The following is a 9,411-nucleotide window of genomic DNA, read 5'->3' on the forward strand; positions in this document are numbered from 1 at the left end:
CACGTAATGTAATTTCTTGGCACTGATGCATGCAACCCTGCAAATGGATAATTCAAGCATGTGACCCACTTCTCATCCTCAACAGAAAAACAGGTCTGCACAGCAGTCAGCAGACAGGAAGAAAGGAAAACGCCCACACATTAACTATATGCATTTGTTTTTGTTGTGTTTTTTTTTTTTAAAGATATTGTTTGGAATTTTTTGCCAATAATGGATAGGAGAGTGACACTTGAGAGAGGAGAGAGAGAGAGGGATAGGGGGGAAATACATGCAGTAAAGGACCACATGTGGAATCAAACCCCGGTCACCGCAATGAACCCTTTGCCCTTCAGGGCGCCCCACCTCCTATGTTTGTTTTTAGCTTATGTCTAGAATCACCACTAAAATCTGTGTTGTGTCATTGCTCTGCTTTTACAAAACAAAAAAACGGTTGTTTTCCAGTGAACTATTTTAAGCCTAAACTCTGAGCTAAACTAAATGCCTATTCCATCAGTAAGTGCATCACGTGACCAAAGTATATGTAGCACTGATGTGCTGATCGTGGAGTGAGCTGAAAAACCTTCATCATTAGCCCTTTAACACAGAGCGTGCCGTTGACGACGATTTTGCGCATTTTGTATTTTTTTCCGCGACGGTTTCTGAAAGCTGAGAAGTTGCACGTCAAAACCAACGTGTGGTTATTCCAGTAATTTCACTTGCGCTTTTGTAGGAACCCGACGAAACAGTTGGAACGAGTTGAAAAAAGCCTGTGCATTTCCTTTTTTTTGGCCCGTTTTTGTACATTGAGACTCAAACAAAATGTTATTTTTTATTAATTTTTTATTTTATGTTTTATACTGTTCAAATTTCACATTTAACACACACAATCTTGTGTTCGTGCACAACTACAGTGTTTTTCTTCATTTTAAATATTAACACACTATTTTAACATGCAGTAAATTGTAAATAACGGCCAGATATTGAAAGTTATTCTGGAAAAATCAGCATAAAAAAGCACTTATTCACAGGACATTTTCTGGCCAAATAAGCGAAAAAGTCCAGACAGACATTTTGAGGCTTTAAAGCAGGGCTCTCAAACTGGCGGCCCCCCCCAATCGATTACATGTGGCTCCCATGTTATAATGAACAGCTGCCAGCGAGGTGATAGAATATAATATATGTTTGCTAGCAATATTTTTATAACAGTAATAATAAGACATTTGGTCATAATTATCCCATTATTAAATGTATCGTATACAACATTTAATTACATATATAAATACACTTGTTAGGGCCCGAGCCACGAATGGCAGTGGCCGAAACGGCTCAGAAACGCACAAATTTTAATTACAGTTGTCCACAATATTATTGATGTAATGTAAAATAAATGTATGTTTTTGATATTAATACATTAATTTTGCATCATAAATAGTATTATTAAGTATATGTGTGATATCACGATGCAATATTGTGAACTTTTTTTTCCCCCCACTTTTTGTTCTCTAGGCCGGCCCCCTCTTGACCACAATAGATGCACATTGGCCCCCAGGTCATTTGAGTTTGAAACCCCTGCGTTAAAGGGTTAAAATCATACTGTAAGCAAATTGTCCAAAATGATTTCATGGAGGAGGACGTCTATTCAATAAATTCTGCATGTAATTTTTGCGTGACGTGCTGGGTCAACATTTTGCCGTTGTGTATGTTATATATAAATATGACACCATATTATTTACGCAGGATGCACACAGTAAAAAGCAGTTCTACTGGCATAACCGCGCATCAACTGTGCATTAGGGGCACACCGCATTCCTCAGCATGATTGTGACAGTTCCACGTATAATTAGAATAAGTAGCTGTTATTTACTGTCTGCTAATTCGTCAAAACAAAGAGAAGTCTGTGTTTTCTGATCTGATCTGATTTCCGTTGTCGCTAAAGGCAAAGTCGACGCTTCGTAAGTAACAGTTTCTTTGTGCTGTGAATGCTGTGGTGTTAGGTTAGATGTATAAACATTATTGTTTACTTCACTCAGAAGAATGTCTATCTCTCTCTCTCTCACGCACACACACACACACACACACACACACACACGCACACACACACACACACACAGGTGAAGTATATAGTCACCTGTTGCTGTCAGCCACTCATCACTGACTCTTAAATTGTAAATGTTCACAGATGCAGTCTGGGAAAATGCATCAAGGTCTTCACTTCACAAAGATCAACAACAAACATCAACGACTCCTTCATCATACAGTGTAAGTATCAACACAGTCCATTGTGTGTACATGTAGATCTACTTTCTCTCTTCAATCTTTTCTTCCTCACTGATCCTTCCTCTCCTTTCTCATAAATCTCCCCCAACTCCACACATTTGCCTTCCATCTCCTCCCCTCTCCTCCTCCTCCTCCTCCCCCTCTGCTCATTTGTGGTGGTCATGTGAACCAGTGAATGTAATTGCTCCATGGGACCAACTCAATGATTGCTGTGCAGCAAAGAACACGCACACAATATCATTCACAATTTCTGTCACAAGAGCAGCCACATGTAGAGTCTATGCACCACTGACTGAACACTTTTGACCTACATTCAAGAAATGAGACCGGCAGCAGCTTTAAGAAGACAAATATATGCAGGTTTTGAATCGATTATGTTGTTAGTTTTCTGTTTTGAATAGCCTCATCACTTTGCTTCTTAAAACATTTTTAAGATGAGTGCAAAATAAATCATTATTATCATTGTTATTTGCTTTAGCATGCCTCACCCTGGCCGAGGGTCTAATGACAGAGGATGTTACCAACCCTGTGTGTTTTGTAAACTGTGGGCTCTATAAATAAAGATTGATTGATCGATTGATCATGCTGCTGCACGTAAGAATAGGGATAAGATGAGGAAAACTGTGAATTAAGTCCCATTTTACTCGCTCACACACAGTATAAGGACACAGAGGGAAAACCTGTCTCATTCAGCAGCTCACCTCTATTGTTATATATCATTTTCAAGGCAGCAGCCATTAAAGGACACTTGTAGAAACCTGAGATATACTGTAATGCAAAAAATAGAAACCGCGCCATCACAGATCAGCGTGCTGGTGGTAAATGCATGTTTATCCACTTGCCCAATCGTTTTTTCGCGTCTTGTTTATAAGATTAATAAACATTAAATGGTATGTGCCCTCTCACTGCTATACTACATTCTCCCTCTCTATTTATACACAAAATCATAGTTTATTCTCCCTCCAGATATCTGTAGTTAATATTTGGGGGGGGTGAGTTGGTACCACTGCCTGCTTAATCTGTAGCACGCTACCAAAGAACAGCGCCTGTAAATCATGAGTAGGCTGTAAATCGTCAGGATTTTACAAGGTGCAAACCAAGACTCTTAGAAATAAAAGCGGTTCTATAAGTGGAACCATATAAGGTTCTTCGGGTTGTCCTCATAGGAGAACCCTTAGTGTTACCAAGAACCCTTTTAAAACCCTTTATTCAGGAAAGGGGTTTTAAAGGGTTCTCTGGATCAAAATGGTTCTTACTGGAACCATTAGTGTGACCAAGAACCCTTGAAAAACAAATGGTTCCAGGTAGAACCTCAGCCCTTGTAGAAGAACACTTTTGGAACCCTTATTTCTAAGAGTGTACATTGTAACACGGCACTGATAAGACCACCCATGTTCTGACAATGACTCACACTGAATCTGGACTGTTGTGTTAGAGCTCAAGGCTCAAAATGGATATTATTGTTAGGCAAAGGTTCACGAGTGAGAGCTTGGTTTAGATGATGACGACGTAACGGAAACGCGATTTTAAATCCTTCTTCATAGACGACCATAAAAGTAAGAGCTAAACTGCACGAGCATCTCGTAATAAACATGAAGACATGGTGACATGGTTTGCTCAGGGGCATCCCAGCCCTTGACCCCTGTCCCGTGATTTGAAACATCAACCTTTCTTGTTACTTGCCCGTTTCCTTTCCTTTTTTCTTACTGTCTGTAAAGTCTAGTGTTGCCTGGAAATGCAGGTCAATGAATATGCCAACGAAGGTAGATTCGTACTCGACATGTGTTCTACAGCAACTGGGTTTAATGTTTCATGTGAGTTTGTTGGTGCCTAGTTTTGTAGTTTAAGTTCATTACGTAAACGCAACAACGTATAGGCAATCTGATGAAAAGGTTTTGAGCTTTTGAGAATTAAAAGTTTTTTTAATTATTATTGGTTTTTTTTTTAAATCTGGAAATATGTCAAAGTTCAAAGTTTGCTTGGCTTGTTTTTACGGACAAAAATAAAAGGAACACGGTTTAAAAATCATGACGTTGACTCAATGACACATAAGAAGACGGAAAAAAATTATTATTTTTTAAAAGCCTGAAGATATGACACACCAGGATGTCCATATAAAGAGATGTGTATTATTCCCGCGTCAATTTACCAAGGGTGCACTTTTGGCACTGATCAGTGCCGTGTGAGCACTAAGCGTTAAAGTGTAGAAGTGCCCTTTGATGAAAAAGAAAAATCCAAATTGAAACACTGATGTTATAAAAAAACAAAAAAAAACAAGTGCAGCTTTTTTTATCAATGGATCAAAATAAACAAGGTCAGCTTGTGACTGCATAATACAAGTTCCCATGTTTCATTCAGTGTATCAACAATGGTGATTAACACCAAACATCTGGATGTCTGTAAGGTTTAAAAACAACAACAACAACAACAACAACAACAACAACAACAACGTCTTACCTCACTTTCCTGTCTAACATCCACCTGATTACTTTTGGTCGAAAAGGTGACGCAGCCAATGTGGAACACAGGTGTAGCCTCAGCAGCTCAGCCAGCTCCGGTCAAACTTCTCACACGGATGGAAGAAGAAGAAGAAGAAGAGGAGGAGGAGGAGGAGGAGGAGGAGGAGGAGGAGGAGGAGGACAGGTGCCGACTCTTGTTGTCAATGCTCTGATATCGACAGACACCTTCAGAGTTCATTTCCAGCTGACTTCACGCTAACTCTGATTCAGACAGAACCTGATAAAACATGTCTGCAGCGGCGGCTGTGAGTGAGTGAGTGAGTGTGTGAATGTGTGTGAGAGAGAGACGCTGCCTGGAAACAGAGCGACTCCCTCCTCATCCTGCCTTGCCTTGTGCCTCCCCTTTCTCCCTCCTCCTCCTCCTCCTCCTCCCTCTCCTCCACTCTACTTTCTCTACAGTTCAAATGAGCTTTATTGGAATCACACAGCATAGCATTTCCAGTATCATGCATTTATTAATAGGCTGCTGCGCCCGTCATTTGTCTGTTATATAGGTCGTTTGAGAAGTTGTGTAGTTGTGTAGCGGCACAAAAAACCTGTATACATCGTATTACTATTTTGTATCTGAAGAAAACTGAGAGAGGACGAACCTCCACCAATGCCCCAAATCTTTCATGTGGATCCGTGTCCAAATCACTTCCAGAATCTAATAATGACCCTCCTCTGACCATAACCCACATCCCTTGAACATTCTTGACCTCCTTAAACAGACACTTGGACTCGGCCAAAAACATAACATCCGTGACGGAGCTAATTAAATGTCCACTCGAGCCAAAATTATGTGGCATTACCCGCAAAAAAGGGAGAAGCCGAAAGAAGAAGAAGAAGATAGGATGAAGTTCGAGATCAAGCAGAAATACGACAGTATTTTTAAGGTCCAGTGTGTAAGAATTAGTGACATCTAATGGTGAGACTGTATACTGTCGCTAATGGAGGAACCTGTTGCCTGTAGATGGTGGCCATTGATTGCCACAAGTCACAGATTTTAGCGTTTGTCGGACCAGTCTCTATCGCATTAAACAAGAGGTAAAGTGTCGTACAGCTCCGAGTGTCCACACACAAGAAACAATACGTTCCCCTGAACGAGTCTGGCTGCTGGCATGTAATCTCAATGCTGATTGGCCATCGAAATTGGCGCAATAGACTCACGTTTTGAACCGTGGAAGGATTGACGCGCGTCTATTGCGCTGCTTGGTCCGGCCGATTGTTTTGCATTGACTTTCTATGTAAACTTGTCGCGCAAACAAATTTGCATCACGTCCAGTGTGAACACAGCTTTGGGCTACAAAAAGCAAAATTGTATTTAGTTTAAAATCTTGTACAGGCACAAAATGTAAGATTCTGCCTCCCTCATACATTTTACATATTGTACCTTTGATTTTTTTTTTTTGTTTGTTTTAAATAAGTAAGTTAACCACCAAAGCGCAACTAAGTTTTTCAGGTATAAAATGTTAGGGGTAATATTTGTAATTGGGAAAAAAAAACAGGTCCCAATAATTTCCAGTAGAAGATGGAGAAACATAATATGAAGGCACAAACAGTGATTTCTTAGCTCCTAAGTGACATAACATATAACCACAGTAAACATACAACAAATACCCCCCCCCCCAATTAATGGTTCAACCCAAGGTATTATTGATGATGTCAGTAAGTAGGAAGCCTTCAGTCGCCGCCCACTTTCACATCAAGCAGGTCTAAAGGTCTATAGGTAAGTGAACACAAAAGAAGACTAATATTACAGTTACACACAGCAACTTTGTTTTCACCGTTAAGTTTACCACAAACCAAAAATGTAATGGTTACCACAACCTGCTACCATGTGCTCCATGGTTAGCTAGCTGGCTAACAAACAAAAGTTTGATTAAACCTGAGGTCTTGTGCAGAAAAAGCTTCACACGTGTGTCTTTTGAAATCTACTGGTGGGATTCACAACATTCTTCCTGAAGATTTCGTAGATTTAGTGTGTTTTGGTGACGAAAACAAACTTTTTCCATGGTCAGTTAGGTGAAGACATGTTATGGTGCTAGCTAGCCAAAACACATGCATTTTGAGGCAGCTGGTGTAGCGTTAGCATTATTGCTGATAGAAGTCCTTGACATAAAGATGGATTTATTTGAGGGGTTTAGTGGATTTGATTGAACAACCACATTTTACTTTCTCCCGAGTCCTGACCTTTATAAGCATTCTGCTTGGTCTGCACCTCGACAAATGTTGGTTGTCCTGAAAATAGTTTGATGGTTGTGGTTTTTATTACTGGATATAATAAATGATGTTATTGGCCTTGGCAGATATGGTTCCATATATTAGGAGAATGTTAATTTGCGTTGTTTTGTAGCTCAGCAATAAAGCAGGGTTAAACCTGAGGTGGGGGCAGAGCAGTTAACACTTCAACGTCCTCCTCCACATGTGATTATCGCTGGATCAGTCAGATTAATATTCAGTACACACGAGGACACGGAAAGTGACTGCTATCATATTTCCACCGTGTCCTTGTAACACCTGCACCGTCATCGCATTCTCCCAACTGTTGATGGTACAAGTCTGAATGTCCCTTCTCCTTTTCCAATAACCTGTAGATGTATGATTTAAGTTGTTTTTTTTTTGTTTTGTTTTTTTAGAACAGTTAGTTCTAACAGGTAGTTGATTCGGTAAAGTATCTCCCTGGAAGAAAAATATTTTCCAGACGTCAAATTCTCTGGCATGGTCTGGATTATATTTGTTAGCATGGTAGTAAGAACTGTCTGATGTTCAACATTTACAACAAGCTATAAACCCTTATATGAAGACCACTCTAAAACAGTGGGCTGTGGTCTGGGCTCGTGAAATGGACAACAGATCAACTCAATAATTCAGGTTTAGATGATCTCTCTGTAATTAAAGGGATAGTTGAGGTTTAGCTGTGCATATGCTCCCTGCTGGTCACCTGGGCTTAAACAAAATGGTTTACATTCATGTATGAATGAGGTAGTCATTGTCCTCTCCTGTAGGAATAATGACTACATTCACTGTTGTTTATTCAGGGAAGCTGCCTGCACACTGAGCTTTTGGGGGCTAATTGGATATGCAAGGTAATCGCAATATTAGTAGTAAATAAGTAAAGTAAAATAATAATTAAAAAAATATATTTTTAGGACTTGAAATACATATTTCCCTTCGTGCCTCAAATTAACTGCACAATCCTTCCAGTTCCTGAAACGATGTAGTACAAGATGTGTATATTAGAACATATTATAATATTAGTATTAGTATTTTCAGCCCCAGTTTTGCTTTAGTCCTAGCAGCAAAAGGCTGTGAGGAGACGTGACACCAAATCCCTGGCTTTATTTTTAGCCGTGGTAACAGCATGGTTCTATATTGGCATGGTAACATAGACATTGTTAACATTATTAACATGAACATATTACCAGGTTCATACTAGACATAGTAGCTCAAAGAGCCCTTGTGCCTACAACCCCACAGAGCTGCATGTATGGCTTTTTCCAATATTATACTTATTTTGTGTTGTTGTTTTTTTAGATTTAGATTTTTTAATTCGTGATATCAGAACATGTTACACTCCTGCTAGACAATGACAATTCACCAGCCTCTTCCTTTGACTCTGTCACAGCAACGTCCTTAAATCCAGGAAACACGAGCGACTATTGTTTTGAAAGGTCAGAGGGATGAGAATAATATAATATATATGTTGTGTTTTCATGTATGCATTTTACCTTTACATCTCGCCGCGTCTCCGTTGCCACGGGACCACAGGACTCACCAGGAATAGGACGACCAATTAAAAGTTCCCGTTCTCTGTTGGATAGTAATGAATGACAGACAGATGGAGAGGAGGCCTCTAACAGCAGGAGGAGGATGATTTTACCTTATTTTCCCCTCATATAAATTGAGCAATATTCATTAGTGGACTAATCAGTCATTTGGCTTTGCACTGATCAAAAATACAGGACGCAAAGTTGAAATACCTCTTTTAACTTCCAAATGCAGAACAAATCCTTTGTTTACACAACAGTTGGTGACCCCTCGCAGAACCAAAGTATACATAGACAAGAATGGTGAGAAATCGCCTCATGTATGAATGCGTGGAAGGCTAGACTAATGGCACACGTATGCACCAAAAAATAATAATAAATACACACTGCATCACCAGAAATCACTTCTCTAAAATAGCAGTTGCACTGTGCTTTTCACTTGCAATACTATTTTCTTTAGTGCGGCAAAACAACAATGATTTCTAGTGGTGCGTTAGAGCAAGATATACAAAGAAAAAGTCATACATTTGTCAATATTTCCTACTGTAAAGACATTTTCCTCCCCTCTCTTTCACAAGGGAAAGGGAACCAAAAATAAATGAATTTTTTATCAAATTCACCAATTTCTGTAGACATCATGTTGATCTGTGCAGGTGGTGAGTGGAGATCGCTCCTCCTTTCCCACAAGGCTTTATTCTCACGCATGCTTATTTTCCTCAGAGGTCACAAGGTCAAGCCTAAGAAGGCAACAGGTTACAGAGAGAGAGAGAGAGAGAGAGAGAGAGAGAGGGAGGGCAATATGTAAAGGGGGAAAAGTGGAGAGTGAAATAGGCAACAGTCAAAAATACTGTTCTACTACCAGGGTATGTGATGAGTGTGAAATTAAA

Source organism: Microchirus variegatus (genome assembly GCF_963457635.1).
Source record: "Microchirus variegatus genome assembly, chromosome: 3".
Taxonomy (NCBI): domain Eukaryota; kingdom Metazoa; phylum Chordata; class Actinopteri; order Pleuronectiformes; family Soleidae; genus Microchirus; species Microchirus variegatus.